The sequence below is a fragment of the Heptranchias perlo genome, chromosome 18 (genome assembly GCF_035084215.1).
Source record: "Heptranchias perlo isolate sHepPer1 chromosome 18, sHepPer1.hap1, whole genome shotgun sequence".
Classification (NCBI taxonomy): domain Eukaryota; kingdom Metazoa; phylum Chordata; class Chondrichthyes; order Hexanchiformes; family Hexanchidae; genus Heptranchias; species Heptranchias perlo.
The window spans coordinates 52,578,645-52,595,439 of NC_090342.1; the positions used below are offsets into that span (position 1 = coordinate 52,578,645).

At 45.0% G+C, this 16,795-nt stretch overlaps 1 protein-coding gene across 3 annotated transcripts in view; it reads left to right on the forward strand.

Annotated features, from left to right (window-relative positions):
- tbxas1 (thromboxane A synthase 1 (platelet)) overlaps positions 1-16,795 on the forward strand; it is a 177,049-nt gene that overhangs the window by 42,396 nt on the left and 117,858 nt on the right. The gene's annotated exons all lie outside the window — the stretch shown is intronic.

A 16,795-nucleotide genomic window follows, 5' to 3' on the forward strand; every position in this document is an offset into this window, starting at 1 on the left:
GGGAAGGGAAAATCAGCCAGATCTTGATTGCTAGCCATTGTCCTGGAGTGCAAGGAGGGGTGACTGTTACCTGCGGAACTGTATCCCTGCAACAGCCACCAATACCTTTAGGAGAGGATGAAGGGAGAAACTGGCAGGTTGTGTGCTTTTGACATTCTAGAGGGATAGAATTCAAAAGCAGAGAAGTTACGTTAAATTTATATAGAACTTTGGTCTGTACTCCATATTACAAAAAGGATATTGAGGCACTGGAGAAGAACTTACCAGAACTAAGAGGTTATATCTATCAGGAAAGACTGAACAGGCTGGGACTCTTTTCTCTAGAAAAGAGGAGACTGAGAGGTGACCTGATAGAAGTCTTAAAAATTATGAAGAGGTTTGATAGGGTAGGCGTAGAGAAGATGTTTCCACTTGTGGGGGAGTCCAAAACTAGGGGCCGTAAATTACATAGAAATTCACACTGCACACTGCACAGATCATAGAATGACATAGAATTTATAGCACAGAAACAGGCCATTTGGTCCAATGCGTCTATGCCTGTGTTTATGTTCCACACGAGCCTCCTCCCACCTTACTTCATCTCACCCTATCAGCATAATCTTCTATTCCTTTCTCCCTCATGCACTTATCTATCTTCCCCTTAGGGTTGAAGATATTTGGGAAAGGCACATTGTAACAAAGGCCACGGACTGAATTGGGATTTGACAGGATGTTAGACTAAATATAAGATAGTTACTAATAAATTCAATAAGACATTCAGGAGAAACTTCTTTACTCAGAGAACGGTGAGAATGTGGTACTCACTGCCACATGGAGTGGTTGAGGCGATTAACACATGGGGGAGAAAGGAATAGATGGTTATGCTGATAGAGTTAGATGAAGAGGGGTGGAAGGAGGCTCGTGTGGAACATAAACACCAGCATAGACCTGTTGGGTTGAATGATCTGTTTCTGTGCTATAAATTCTATCTAGTTCTATGTAACTCTTTGACAGTTACAGATGCTAAAAAAGACTTGATGCATTTTAGAAAACGTTCAGCTTCAGATACACGATACATGCACACTATGAATGACGAGATTCAGACACCAACAAGTTAGATCTCCTCTCCTGTGAGCCTGGATAGAGGCATGAGGGAGGGATGGGCTCCTTTTTCCCACAGTTTCTTATAGAAGCAGATCACGCACTGCACTTTGTGAGCTATACGTGCCTGCGAGACCTCCTGCACACCTTGTACTGTAATACAAAGTTAGTTTATTGCAATAAATGTTCAGTGCTTTTGGCGCACGGTTCATGGTGTGCTGGGAGAACTACACCGTCAAGGGATGGAGTATCCAGCGCCTGGAGCTCTTACCGGATTGCACCATTCGTTGACACCACAGCAGGACATCCTGCAATAAAGGGCGGCTCTTTTTCGAGGTGAGAGGCACCCTGAAAGAAAGAAAAGAAATAAAAACTGGCATTTAGATAGCACCTTTCATGTTCTTGAGACGTTCCAAACCACTTCACAGCTGATGAGATACTTTTGAAGTATAGTCACTGTCCTAATATAGGCAAACACAGCAGCCAATTTGTGAACAGTAAGATCCCACATACGAGATAACTGACTAGTTAATCTGTTTTGGTGGTGTCTGTTCAGGGAGGAGTATTGGCCAGGACAAGGAGACAACACCCTACTACTCTTTGAGGATGTGCCATGAGATCTTCTATGTCAACCTGAACTCGGTTTAACATCTCATCCAAAACACATCACCTCTGACCAGGCAGCACTCACTCAGTACTGCACTGAAGTGTCACTCTAGATTATGTGTTCAAGTTTCTGGAGTGGGGCTTGAACCCACGACCTTCTGAATCAGAGACGTGAGCGCGACCGTGAAGCCAAGCTGATGCTGAAATAAAGAGCTGCGCCAGAGTAGCATAGATGGAAGTGACAGAGGGTAAATGTTCTCTCTCCTGTGGCCTAAATGTAGCAAATGAGGAAGAAATTTTCCGAGCTATGCAAGGTTGCTAAGGTGAGCCTGCTAACCTGAGATTCCATTTTACATTGTTGACTTATGATACCCCTTTACTGAACTTCACCTTAAATTTGACGCACCATCACAGAGGGAGAATGCACTGCGCTTTGTCAACTGTTCATCTTTCTAAATGCACAGACATGCTTTTGCTTTTCCAGGGCACTATGTAATATTGTTATATCAACGTGCTAACTCTGTGGCCCATTAAATGTTGTAAACAGCAAGCCTCAAGTACACTGCCTGCACGAGATACTAGACTTCTGCACGTGCACATACTCACAGAATGTGGCGGGTGGATTGGCCACTTGGGTGATGAAAATCATCTTCCATATGTCCCTTGCTTGCAGGAGAAGGCTGCACATAACAAGAGGAAGTGGGTCGCCACAGCTGTGACCAACAGAGATTCTGGGTGCGGAAGCAACAGAGGGAGTGAGGGGAAGATGAGGTGAGAAGCTTCCCCTCCAAGCTCCTGGCTGGTATTCTTTGTTTTTGATCCACCGCTCATTCACTCCCTCATACCTAGGGAGACATTTCAGACCAACACACTGCAGTATTTTGCCATGTGAAGCTATAGATCAAGAGGCATCTTACTGAGAGCATTCTAAAATATGTTCTCTTGCTTCTCTAGGTGCCCAAGAGGACAAGCTGGCAAAACCCAAATTACAGCCCCTTATGTCACCCACTCCTACATTGACAAGCATCATTACAGATGCGCTCACTGGACAAGGCAGATGGGGGGGAGGGAATGTGTCAGTTAGTGAGTTGGAGCAACACAAAGCACAAATGAGAAGCAAATGCAGGGGGAATGGCAGGAGAGGCAAGCTGCTGGCCGGAGGACTAGCTCAAGGGCTCCTTCAGCTGCCGAGCCCAGGGATTTGAACCTGCCTATAATGGCACTTTGGTAGCTCAGCATTAGCACTTGATAGAGTAATTTGAGTGTGTGCCACATGGCCTGTACGGTTTGGAAGCATCTATGGAGGAGTCTGCATTTGCAGTGATGTAGTTCACTACGGAATATGCTGCTACTCCGGGACCCTGTAAAGCAAGTCCCTGTTGACTCATATTATACGCTGAGGCGTAGCTACCATCATGAATGTTATGAGAGTGGCTGTAGCAATCTTGGACTCTGCCTTGTCTGGATTCATCATGATGTGGAGATGCCGGTGATGGACTGGGGTTGACAATTGTAAACAATTTTACAACACCAAGTTATAGTCCAGCAATTTTATTTTAAATTCACAAGCTTTCGGAGACTTCCTCCTTGTGAATTTAAAATAAAATTGCTGGATTCATCATATTGGGGCATCTCATCGAGCTGGCTATAATGTAGGGCTTTACCAATCTCATTAATGTCCAGACTCTGAACAACAACTTGCCTTTATATAATGCCTTTGATGTAGAGCATGCCCCAGCATGCTTTACAGAGAAGGGAGAAAAAATGATGATAAAAGGATAAAAAAAGGAACTGATGCTGAGTCATAGGGGAGAGATGAGGTGGGGTGACCGAAAGCTTGGTCAAAAAGATTTTATTTTGGGACGGATTTTGAAGGTGGAGAGAGAAGTGCAGAGGCAGAGGGCTTTAGGAAGGGAGTTCTAGAGAATTAGGCCAAGACATCTGAAGTCTCTGCCACGAGTGATGGGACGAAGGGAGGGGAAGTGCACAAAAGACCAGAGTCAGTGGATCGAAGGGTAGGGTAGGGGATGCAAGGCTGGAGGGGTTGCAGAGGTAGGGTAGGGTGAGGTCATGGAGGAATTTGAAGACAAGGATGAGGTTTTTAAATTTAATGCTTTGGGGGACAGGGAGCTGACACAGGTCAGCGAGGGTGAGGGTGATGTCCAAATATGATGTGAGACAGGATACAGACAGCTGATATTTAGACAAGTTAGAGTTTATATGGGTGAAAGATGGAAGGCCATCAAGGAGGACATTGGAGAAATGAAGTCTTGAGGTGATGAGGATTTCACTGGCCAGGGGGGCTAGGGTAGAAGCAGAGGCAGGTAATGTGTAGGTGGGAGTAAGTGATCCTCGGTGATGGAAAGAACGTGGGGTTTGAAGCTCAGCTGTGGGTCAAACAGGACCTCTGGTTCAGCCTGAACAATTGGCCAGTTGGAGTCAATGGCAAGGGAGTAAAGTTTATGGGGTGACTAAAGATGATGGCTTCGGTCTTTCTGATTATCAGTTGCCTATGCTGAGGGAGTGCCCAGCACCAGAGGAATGGCAGCAACTGGCACAGATGGTAGAGATGTCTCTCAGTGTAATGCCGCAACTGTAATTCCCAGAGACCTCATTCAAATGATTAGAACCGTATCATATTACCTGCAGGCCCAAGCAGCCACCACCACATCAATTGCAGTTGTAGGACCATCTACTGACCCAGCACAACTAGGTAGTGGACCAGCTCCATCCCTAGAGGCAGACACTGACCCTTGGCAGATAACCACCTCACTTTCTCCTCCAGCTGAACGACCACTTAGAAGTAGCTCACTGTTAGGAAGTAGAAGGCACACACCATGTACTTAAACTAAGAGGAAGCACTAGAGCGAAACACATGGAACTGCACATGGTCAGGATTAATAAAAGTTGCGTTGACTGATACTGGAATGTGCTTCGACAGTTTTTTTTTCTGAGGCAAGCTGAGGTTGTTGGGGAGAAATGATGTGGTAACAGTATAGTTGTAGGAGGCTCCATGTAGCAGGGTTTGACAGAACCTCCTGCAAGCATGACTGCGAGACCTGAATAATGTGTTCCTTCCCAGTTGCCATGGTTCAGGACTTGGGTGATGGGAAGTGGAGAAACCAGAGGTCATAGTTCACATGGGAACCAATACTGTAGGCAGCCGTAGACTGGACAACCCACAAAGGGAATGTCAGGAGCTGAGAAAAAGATTGAAGAAAAGGATTCCAAGGTAACATTCTCTGGATCACTGCCCATGCCAAGCACTGGGCCTATTAGGGAGAGGCAGATTAGACAGGTCATTGCATGACTCGACACACGGGGTAGGAGGAAAACGTTCAAAGTTCTTGAGCTACTGGACCACCTCTAGAGCAAAGGAATGCTTTACAGTTAGGATCTTAATCTTAGTTGATGGGACAGCTGTGTCCATAGAGCTACACAGGCTCCTCACTGCAGATGACAGATCAGTACAGCTTTAAGGAGCTGTCAGAAAAGCTCCAAGAAGTTTCTCTACTTTCCTTTGTCCAACACAGCAATATAGCAGAGAAACAATGACTTGCAAAAAGATACACCAAAACCAACAATGTATCTTTAAGAGCAAGGAACCAAATGAAGGAAAGAGGGCTCCCCTGCAGCACCCATTTTACATGAGCACTTAAACCCATGGCAGTTCTGCTCAGGTGCTGCACTTACATTAAGAGGACCGTCCCTGAATTAGGGCCTTAAATATCCCGCACAACTGGTGCGCAGGCTCCAAGCGCTTAAAGCGTTTCCAGCTCAGCATCCATTAATCCGGGGAGCTAGCACCCAGTGCTTTCTGGCCCCTTCAAATGGATGTTCACAATCATCCTGACAGAACGATCTGGCCCCCCATCATAACATCCACGTGTGCAGATGCTTTCCAACGGTTTACTTTCCAACGCTATGCTCCAGTAGCAAAATTATCTGGGAGAAATCTGACCAAAACTCTCTGACATTATCAGCCGACAATCTGTCCAATTTAAACTGCTATTAAAATAAGAAGGAGGCAATACTTAGCAATGAATATCATCACTTCCAATCTTCCATAAAACCAAAGGGCGACAAGTAATCGGAAGAGGTGGAACTATCTCCCACTGCCCCCCTAATTGAGGAATTCTCCAAGATAAATTCTCATTGTGCCCATAATAAATCTGCACAATTAAAAATGCCTTTTAGAATTCCAGTTTAATAATTAATGCTTTAAAAATGAAGCAATTGATCACTGCCTCTCTGTACCTGGGTTAAAATAAAACAGATAATTTCCTAATGCTCAAGGAAGATTGGTCTCAAGGGTAGAATCGAATTACTAGATCCAGTTAAGCACTATGCAGCTTTTCAGGTAGAACTATTGATTTATTGTATTGATACACAGCATTGCCCACATTAGGTTCTTATTACACAGGAGCTGGCAACTCCTTATGATGCAAGCCTCATTATGAAAAGAAAGAATTTACATTTCTATAGCCCATTTCATGACCTCAGGTTGTCCCAAAGCGCTTTACAGCCAATGAAGTACCTTTTGAAGTGTAGTCACTTGTAACGTAGGAAACGCAGCAGCCAATTTGCGCACAGCAAGGTCCCACAAACAATGAGATAATGATCAAATCATCTGTTTTAGTGATGTTGGTTGAGGGATAAATATAGTCAAGGACACTGGGGAGAATTCCCTGCTCTTCTTCGAATAGTACCATGGGAGCTTTTACATCCACCTGAGAGGGTAAACGAGGTCTCGGATTAACGTCTCATCTGAAAGACAGCACCTCCAACAATGCAGGCACTCCCTCAGTACTGTACTGGAGTGTCAGCTTAGACTATAGGCTGAAATCTCTGGACTAAAGTCAAGCTTCCCTAGGAATCAATTCAGTAAATTACCTATCTCTATAATATATTGAGAACTGCCCTCCCAATGCTTCCAGACCATGGTACTGTCTTCCTTATCCCATGCTCCAGGAATTCCACACCCAGGATTCTCCCCAGTGTTCCAGATTCCATCAACCTCCCCAGAGCTCCGCAAACAGGAGCCTTGAGCAGTCCTGACAGACCGCGGTACTGTCTCTCAATGCTCCCCCCCCAGGAATCCCCTAGCAAATCCAAACCCTACACAATATCCTAAATACCCGCTTTGCAATACTGTTATAGCCCACAAACTCCCCCACTTCCTTCCTCCCCCTGGTCCACAAATTCATAGCGACCTCACATCCCCCCGCCTCACCATTGCTGCTAAACCCCGCATAACCACTGCCAATCTGCTACATGCTGCCTGCCATCTTCCTGTGAACCTGCAAATAAAATATGAGATAAAAATTAAGCATGTTGCAATGTAGCTATTACTTTATTATAAAAAAATGCGATACATTCTGTATCAAACTTCAGTGTCATTCAGATTCCAGGGTCAGACTTGATTGACTCACACCTTGGCGTGAAACTTGTTGATTGTCTCAAATCTCATATTCAACAAACCACATGCTCAGAAATGCAACCAAAATCGTTTCACAAAAGCAAAGCAGATCCTGAACCAATCAAATCGCTCAATTTTATTTTTCAAAATCCTTTCTGTCAGAACGAAATAATTACAAGACCGAGCAAACTCTACCATTTAATAAAAAACTGGGATTAGTCTTGGACTGCTCTCACAACGAGCTGGCAGACAGGATGGGTCAAATGGCCTTCTTCTGTGCTGCAAACGTGTATGGTTCCACATGATAAAGCCCAGCGTCACATTAGCCTTTTTGTTCACTTTTTGCAACTGCAAAGGTAGCTGTAAATCTCTTATGTACCTGCACCCCTAAATCACTTTATTGGTTTAATCCACCCCCACCATGCTGATCCATATAGACTCTACTCCCACCTGCTATTCTCATTCCAAAACGTGTGACCTCACATTTGGTTACATCGAGGTGCATCTGCAATTGTTCCACTCACTTGCTTAATGAGCTATGCAGTTTTCTGCTCACCATTCACGATGGCCTTGAAAATCTGCGTAGGGGAAGGTGGGTGTGGTGCATCGTCTTGCAAGTGCCAAGATGCACCTGCCCATGTTCTCCACCACTGACCCTGCCAAGGCTCATAGAGTTACGGGGTGATCAAGCAACATGCTTTCCTTTGGCTGGCTAGGGGTGTACCTGGGATGCCTCCACACAAAAGAGGCTGGAAAGTCTGACCAAAGAGTCCCAGGCTGGTGGGGATGATGCCAGGCCACCCCTCCTCCCCCATTCCCCAGCTCCTGGAAGAAAGCTGTTAGTGCCTGCCTACAGCTACCTTAACCTTCAGAGGTCCAGACTACAATCCTGGCCTGGACCCACAGGTGGGCCCCACCTCCGCCTGTGGTCAGGGAGGTACGCCTTATCTGACCAAGCGCAACTTCACCAGGCATACCCGCTGAAGGCTCAGGAGAATGGTGTCTCTGAATGTTTTTGCCCCCCCTCGCTCCCCCTTATAATGATGGCCATGCCTAACGGTGAAGTAGAGACTCTGACCCCTGGGGTAATGCCGGGAATTGGTTACACTAGGTTTTAGCCTAGCTTCTGGACATTCCAGCAGACTTCCACTAAGTTCTGGCAGAGCCAAATCTCCTAGCTTAGTATCAACTGTAAACTTGGATATACTGTACTCCAATGTGCTCATAGAGTGTAAAGCTGAGGAACACCACTTGTTGCTGCCTGCCAATCTAACAATGTCCCTCTTATCCTAACTTCGCCTCCTACAGCCAAATCAGTGTACTGCCCATGTCACCAGTTGCCTCTAGTTCCTCGTGCTTCAGTTTTAGCCAGTAATCTGTTGTGCACAACCTTATCAAATGTCTTTGAAAATCCATGCGTATGACATCCTATATATGACTTCTATATTTACCTCTTGTGACTTTTGGAAAACTCGATTAGCTTTTAAACACAACCTATCTTTCACAAAGCCATACCGAATCTCCCTAATCAGCTTAGACTTTTCCAAGTGCTCTGTTTATCTGCTCTTGATGCTGGATTTTAGCAATTTTCCCACCCTTGATGTCAAACTCTCTGGCCTATAATTACTTGGTTTGGCCCTTTCTCCTTTTTTTTCAATGGGGGTAATAATTTGCTTTCTTTCAGTGCTCTGGTACTGTCTTGAATCCAGTGAACTTTCAAAGATTGTAACTAATGCATCCCAAATTTTCTTGCCTATTTCTTTCAATATTCTCATATGAAACTTCTGGGCCGGAGTTTTGACCTATTTAAATCCCATTATTTTACACTACAATTTTTCTGTTTAATGCTTTTGAATTTCTCACCTTCTGGTTTCTAGTCTTCTCTGTACGTTAGTAACGTTAGAAAAATAGAACGTTAGCGCAGATTTCCTGATTTCCATCTCACTCCGGGTGTCACATTTTCTGATTGGCTCACATTCATATTCATCAGATAGCAACAAATCAGTAAGTAGGGAAGGTATTAAGTCCCAACCACGTATCAAACCAACAAATCAAGTGTAAGTGGTGAGGAAATCCTATCAATTGAATTACTGGAAAAAAAATCTGAACTTGGTTTGAGCTGCCATCTTGAATTTTTCTTCACCATAAAATTTACAGGTAAAAGTTAAAATTTGTAACTTAATAAACTTGTAAAAGATTAAGTAATTCTGAATAACATGCTTATCTTACTTACGCACTTTGCTGACTTGTATCGTAAATCCCTTTCTCCCACAGGCCTTCTGCTTGTACGGGAACCAACATTTAAATTACTAACAATTCCCTGGATGTTCAACTATTTACTTTAGCTTTCCTCCCTTTTGTTTACTTGCCAAAACGGCTCCCAATTGTGGATCCGCTATATTGTAGCTTGTATACAGTACTCTAGCATGCTTTGTCTGTGAAAAGCCCCAAAAGCCCATTTTAATCTGAAATAAATTTCTTTAAAAAAATGTCTTTGGCCAGATTCTTTCATCAGCAACTATTCCCCACCCTGCACCCCACAGGAATAAAACCGAGGATAAAACAACTATCTTCAGCTGCTTTATCAATGACCTCCCTCCAACATAAGGTCAGAGGTGGGGGCTGTTCACTGATAATTGCACTGTGTGCAGCTCCATTTGCAGTTCCTCAGATAATGAAGCAGTCCATGGCTGCACGTAGCAAGACCTGGACATCATCCAGGCTTGGGTTGATAAGTGGCAAGTGATATTCGCGCCACACAAGTGCCAAGCAATGACCATCTCCAACAATTACCTGAGGAAGGAGGAAGCCTCCGAAAGCTTGTAGATTTCAAATAAAAATCGTTGGACTATAACTTGGTGTTGTAAAATTGTTTACATCTCCAACAAGAGCGACCTAACCACCTTCCCATGACATTGAATAGCATTACTATCGCCGAATCCCCCACCATCAACATCCTGGAGTTTGCCATTTGACTGGAAACTCAACTGGACCAGCCACTTAAATGCCGTGGCTAGTAGAACAGGTCAGAGGCTGGGTATTCTGTGGCGAATGGCTCACCACCTGACTCCTACAAGGCACAAATCAGGAGTGTGATGGAATACTCCATCATAGGAATACTTTCCACTTGCCTGGATGGGTGTAACTGCAACAACACTCCTTGACATCATCCAGGACAAAGCAGTCCGCTTGATCGTTCATCAGCCTAAACATCCACTCCCTCCACCTCCATTGTGGCTGCAGTGTGTATTATCTACAGGATGCACTGCAGCAACTCACCAAGGCTTTTTTCACAGCACCTCCCAATCCCGCCAAGTAGAAGAACAAAAGAAGCAGGTGAATGGGAACATCTTCCCCTCCAAGTCACACACTGTCCTGACCTGGATGTATATCGCCGTTCCTTCATCGTCACTGGGTCAAAATCCTGGAACTCCCTACGCAACAGCACTGTGGGAGAACCTTCACCACACGGACTGCAGTGGTTTAAGAAGAAGGCCCACCACCACCTTCTCAAGGACAACAAAGGATGGGCAACAATTGTCAGCCTTGCCAGTGGCACCCACATCCCAAGATTGAATTTTTAAAAATTATTTATATAACTGGTATTCTATTTTCAGGAGGCAAAGAGAGAGCTCTTTGCAATTTCTTCCACTGGGGGCCATCCGCCATTACTGTGTTCACACCATTGCCAACCCACTTGCAATAGTGTAACCTGTGACTCACTGTGAGCAATGCCATGGGACTTCTGCTCGTAACATTATAAAAATGCTACACAATTCCTTTCTGGCACACCTTTTGGTGCCATACTTGGTATATGCACATTCCTTGCACTCGATTTATTGCCAAACTGCCAGACCAACATCCCAGTGCTGCTCAATTGCATGGTCCTTCCCATTGCTGCTAAACCCTCGCTACCCTACCCCCAACCTGGTTCATCTTGCTATGTGTCCTGGGCTTTAAAAAGTAAGAGTTGATAATACATTGTGCATTACGTGGCATATCCTGCAACTTGCTGTTAGCAACACACGAACCCTTGAAAAATGACGTGGAAACAAAGCAGAGGCCTGCTATTTACATAAATAAAAGTGGTGGCCGTATTCATTCTTTGTCTGTCACACTTGCATCTGATCAACTCAAATTCATAAAACAGCAAAAGGTCACAAATGGACAGGTGTGCAACGTAGGTAGATAGACTCCTTCCAAAGAAGTACTGCTAAGGATATCTGAAATCAAGTCAACCATGAGCAGTCAACAAAAGCTACCAAGAACAGAGAAGCTGAACCAATCAGATCACTCCAAATAACTTGTGAACTTGGTATGATCTGCCATCTTGAAATTCCCCCCAGTTGAAATTCTACCAGTAAAAGTAACATTTGCAAGAATCCCATTAAATAAAAAAATCTAAGTAACAATATAAAGTCAATTAATTGGGTTTTTCCTGAGCCTTCCGCTCGTCAATTAGAAGTTAAATTATCTGAAAAGAAGATGCCTTGCTCTTTAGAACTTTCTCTGTCAACAACTTTGTGTCACTGCCTCTGTTCCTTCCTCCAAAGCCCTTTATAACCCATCCTTCCAACTGTTTTCCCCCACCTAATTCCCCTGCTTGGCATTCTCCCCCTTCAGAAGCTCTGGAAACGAAGAACACTATAAACGAAAAGTGTTGCTGTATTTAATTTTTTTGAGGAGAACTTTGTGCTAACCCATGTGCATATTGCATCACTACAGATCAAGGAGAGAGAAAGGAGGACTCTAACATCCTGTCAAAGCCTAATTCGGTCCAAGGCCTTTGTTACAATGTGCCTTTCCCAACTATCTTCATCCCTAAGGGGAAGCTAGATAAGTACATGAGGGAGGAAGGAATAGAAGGATATGCTGATAGGGTGAGATGTAGTAAGGTGGGAGGAGGCTCGTGTGGAGCATAAACACTGGCATAGACCAGTTGGGCCGAATGGCCTGTTTCTGTGCTGCACATGTAATTCTATGTAACCTGCCCTAGATCAGATCACACACCATTGCAGAATGGAGACTCGGGCAAAATCGGAAGGGGCAAGGTAGAAAGAAAAGGGGAAATGGAAAATGAACTGGTTAGAGAAAAAGAGGGAAAGTAGAAAAGAACAAAAAAGAGAAATGAGAGAAGAGGAGTGAGTTAAAAAAAAACAAAGGATAAAGAAACTGAAAGGAAAAGCTGCAGCAAGAATCTTCACAAATATATTTTAAAACTGAACAAAATAGGATGTGTGCTACCAAACTACAATAGTGGCCAGAATTTGCAGAGTTTGGTCAAAATGCCGACTTCTGAATATCCACTACCCTATAATTCTGAAGTGTGTAGAACACAAAGAGACTGTGCCAGTGTAATGGAATTTTTAATGGCGTTCACGCAGTTACTTCAAGCCCATTGGCCATCCATCAGTGTCACGCTCAGAGCAGACTCTCGTGTTCTTTGCAGCTTGCCCTTTCAGGTTTTAACCACAATTAGTCCAACAGCTCTTTTCATGCAGACTGGATCCATTTCTTTTTATGTAGGGTACTTACTGTATCCTGGGTGTAATTTCTGTCTCTGCTCCATAAAGGAAATTGGAAGTTTTACGTACAGTTGAGTCAGTACAGAAATCTTACAGGAATAAGACCACTTTAACCACAGTGGACTAAACCGACATTTATATTATGCATGCAGATCACACCCTTTACCCTCACCTGTCCCCCATCGCTGCTGAAATGCTAATCTTTGTCTTCACCCTTTCCGTTGACTGACTCCCACAGCCTCAAGACCTTCCTCGCCTCCACAAGCTCCAACATATTCAGATTTCCATGTCCGGTATTCCCCTACCCCCAACCTTACCAAACTACACTCACTCCTCCTGCCTCAGTGAATTGAGTTTAAAGGCCCCATTCTCGATTTCAAATCTCTCCGGAGCCTTGCCACACCATAGCTCAGTCACCTCCTCCAGCCGCATGACCGCTGCAAACACCCTCTGCTGCTCGTTTCACATTCTCTTAACTGCACTATTAGTTCCCTTTATTTCAGCCACTATAGCTGCGCCCTTTCAAACTTTGTCCTTGATTTCAATTGTGGCTCAATTGGGTAGCACTCTTGCCCTTGTTGTCAGAAGTTTGTGGGTTCAAGTCCCATTCCAGAGACTTGAGCACAAAATCTAGGGTGATCCAGTGCAGTACTGAGGGAGTGCTGCACAGTCGGAGGTGCTGTCTTTTAGATGAGACGTTAAACTGAGGCCCCGTCTGCCCTTTGAGTTGGATGTAAAAGATTCCATGACACTATTTCGAAGAAGAGTAGGAGGGTTTTCCCCGGTGTCCTTGTCAATATTTATTCCTCAACCAGCACCACCAAAACAGATTATCTGGTCATTTATCTCATTGCTGTTTGTGGGACCTTGCTGTGCGCACATTTGCTGCCAAGTTTCCTACATTACATCAGTGACTACACTTCAAAAGTACTTCATTGGCTGTAAAGCGCTTTGAGACATCCTGAGGTTGTGAAAGGCGCTATATAAATGCAAGTCTTTTTTCTTTTCAGATCTCCCGCAACCTTTCCAGCACTTAACACTGAGTTCCAGAGGTGCCATTAACTGGGTTTAGTATATCCAGAGTAGGATTTTTAACTGCCTCTCCATCAGCTGATTTGTGATTGAAATCTATGCCATTGCTGAACAATACATTTCCCTTTCCTCCTCTTTTATCTGTTTCCCCTATGGCTCTTAAAAGGCAAGTTGTCACTGGGCTTATAGAAGCAAAAATGGAAAAGCAAATGGGAGCCTAAGAGAAAAGTGACTCATTTATCACCATTGACCAGGAGTTCTTGTCGAGGGCTTCCATAGTTACAGGAATAGATGCCAATTACGCACGATCGTTGAGGCAAAGTTCCCACTGCAATAACTCATAACTGGACAGAGCCGGGCAAAAATAGAGAAGCAATGGAATTGGTTTCCAAAATCACAGAACTGCCCACATGAGTTGGTGAGATCGCAAGGGGCTATTTTTTTATTCGTTCATGGGATGTGGGCGTCGCTGGCGAGGCCGGCATTTATTGCCCATCCCTAATTGCCCTTGAGAAGGCGGTGGTGAGGCGCCTTCTTGAACCGCTGCAGTCCATGTGGTGAAGGTTCTCCCACAGTGCTGTTAGGAAGGGAGTTCCAGGATTTTGACCCAGCGACGATGAAGGAACGGCGATATATTTCCAAGTCGGGATGGTGTGTGACTTGGAGGGGAACGTGCAGGTGGTGTTGTTCCCATGTGCCTGTTGCCCTTGTCCTTCTAGGTGGTAGAGGTCGCGGGTTTGGGAGGTGCTGTCGAAGAAGCCTTGGCGAGTTGCTGCAGTGCATCCTGTGGGTGGTACACACTGCAGCCACAGTGCGCCGGTGGTGAAGGGAGTGAATGTTTAGGGTGGTGGATGGGGTGCCAATCAAGCGGGCTGCTTTGTCCTGGATGGTGTCGAGCTTCTTGAGTGTTGTTGGAGCTGCACTCATCCAGGCAAGTGGAGAGTATTCCATCACACTCCTGACTTGTGCCTTGTAGATGGTGGAAAGGCTTTGGGGAGTCAGGAGGTGAGTCACTCGCCACAGAATACCCAGCCTCTGACCTGCTCTTGTAGCCACAGTATTCATATGGCTGGTCCAGTTGGTCAATGGTGACCCCCAGGATGTTGACTGTGGGGGATTCGGCGATGGTAATGCCGTTGAATGTCAAGGGGAGGTGGTTAGACTCTCTCTTGTTGGAGATGGTCATTGCCTGGCACTTGTCCAGCGCGAATGTTACTTGCCACTTATCAGCCAAGCCTGGATATTGTCCAGGTCTTGCTGCATGCGGGCTCGGACTGCTTCATTATTTGAGGGGTTGCGAATGGAACTGAACACTGTGCAATCATCAGCGAACATCCCCATTTCTATCCTTATGATGGAGGGAAGGTCATTGATGAAGTAGCTGAAGATGGTTGGGCCTAGGACACTGCCCTGAGAAACTCCTGCAGCAATGCCCTGGGGCTGAGATGATTGGCCTCCAACAACCACTACCATCTTACTTTGTGCTAGGTTTGAGTCCAGCCACTGGAGAGTTTTCCCCCTGATTCCCATTGACTTCAATTTTACTGGGGCTCCTTGGTGCCACACTCGGTCAAATGCTGCCTTGATGTCAAGGGCAGTCACTCTCACCAATCAAAGTTGAAAGTCAAATAACGTTCTCTATAGGAACAGGATTGAAGCAGGTCTGTGTCATCGCCATCCATGGATGCTCATGAGGAGTATGTGTATTCGTCAGTAACTGACTGAACCTGAGCAGCCTTCAATAAAATAAACTAGACCATGGGATAGCAAGTCAGAATGTTGACCCATTTACTACTCCAAATTAAATGGGCTGGGACTTCAGTACCTTAAATGGAGGTGCACTAGGAGCATTTCAAACAGATTTAAATAATAATATTAATCCTGAGAACACTAACTCTCCCAAGTAGAGTTTCATCTCTGAATCTGGAGGTTGTGGGTTCAAGCCCCACTACAGACTTCACGTGATCGTCACTGACCCTTCAGTGCAGTACCGACAGAGTGCTGCACTGCTGGAGGTGCCGTTTTTCAGATAAGCTGCTAAACCGAAGACCTGCCTGCTCGCTCAGTTGCTTGTAAAAGAGCCCATGACAATATTTAAAGAGCAGCAGTATTCTATTGGTGTCCTGGCCAATATTTACTCATCATCCAACACCGCCAAAAGCAGGTTAACTGGTCATTCATCTCATTGGGACCTTGCTGTGCGCAAATTGGCTTCCAGGTTAACAACAGTGACTACACTTCAAAAGTAATTCACTGGTTGCAAAGCACTTAGAGACATCTGAGGATGTGAAAGCACTGCATAATTGCAAAGTTCTTCTTTCTTTTCTCCCAATAATGCAATATAGAAGGGAACTGCCTGGTATAGTAAGATATATTTAAATAGAATAGAAATTAATCATTGGGACCTAGTTCAGTGTATGTACTGCTATGGTTTCGATTTTTGTTTCACACAGCAAAATATATACAAAATGGATGGTTCCAAAATGGCACCTAACTGGACAATTCTGTAACAGTACCATTTGTGTTCTTTTGTGAAATGTTCTTTCCTTCTCTCCAGAAGACATCAACTGGTGCTAGGAACATTCATACTGGCCCCATCAACCCCCTAGTACCTCAGTTAGTAGCAATTCTTCCTGCGTGAGCCTAGACAGCAAATGTCCAAATGGTATTTTACCATGGAGAGCATGAGAACTCAACCAAATCCTGTCCTCACACAACATCCACATATACATTCTGTCTGTCAGGGGTCACTCTGTCTGACAGGGGTCACTCTGTCTGACAGGGGTCACTCTGTGTGTCAGAGGTCACTCTGTCGGGTCACACTTTGTCAGGGGTCACTCTGTCAGAGGTCACACTGTCAGTCAGGGGTCACTGTCTGTCAGGGATCACTTTGTCTGACAGGGGTCACACTGTCAGTCAGGGGTCACTCTGTCTGTCAGGGGTCACACTGTCAGGGGTCATACTGTCAGTCAGGAGTCACTCTGTCTGTCAGGGATCACTCTGTCTGTCAGAGGTCACATTGTCAGTCAGAGGTCACTCTGTCTGTCAGAGATCACTGAATTATGATCCGGAGTGGGAACCCTGGCTGATTTCTCCGCTCACTAGCCTGGGGCAATGATTCTATTCATAGCAC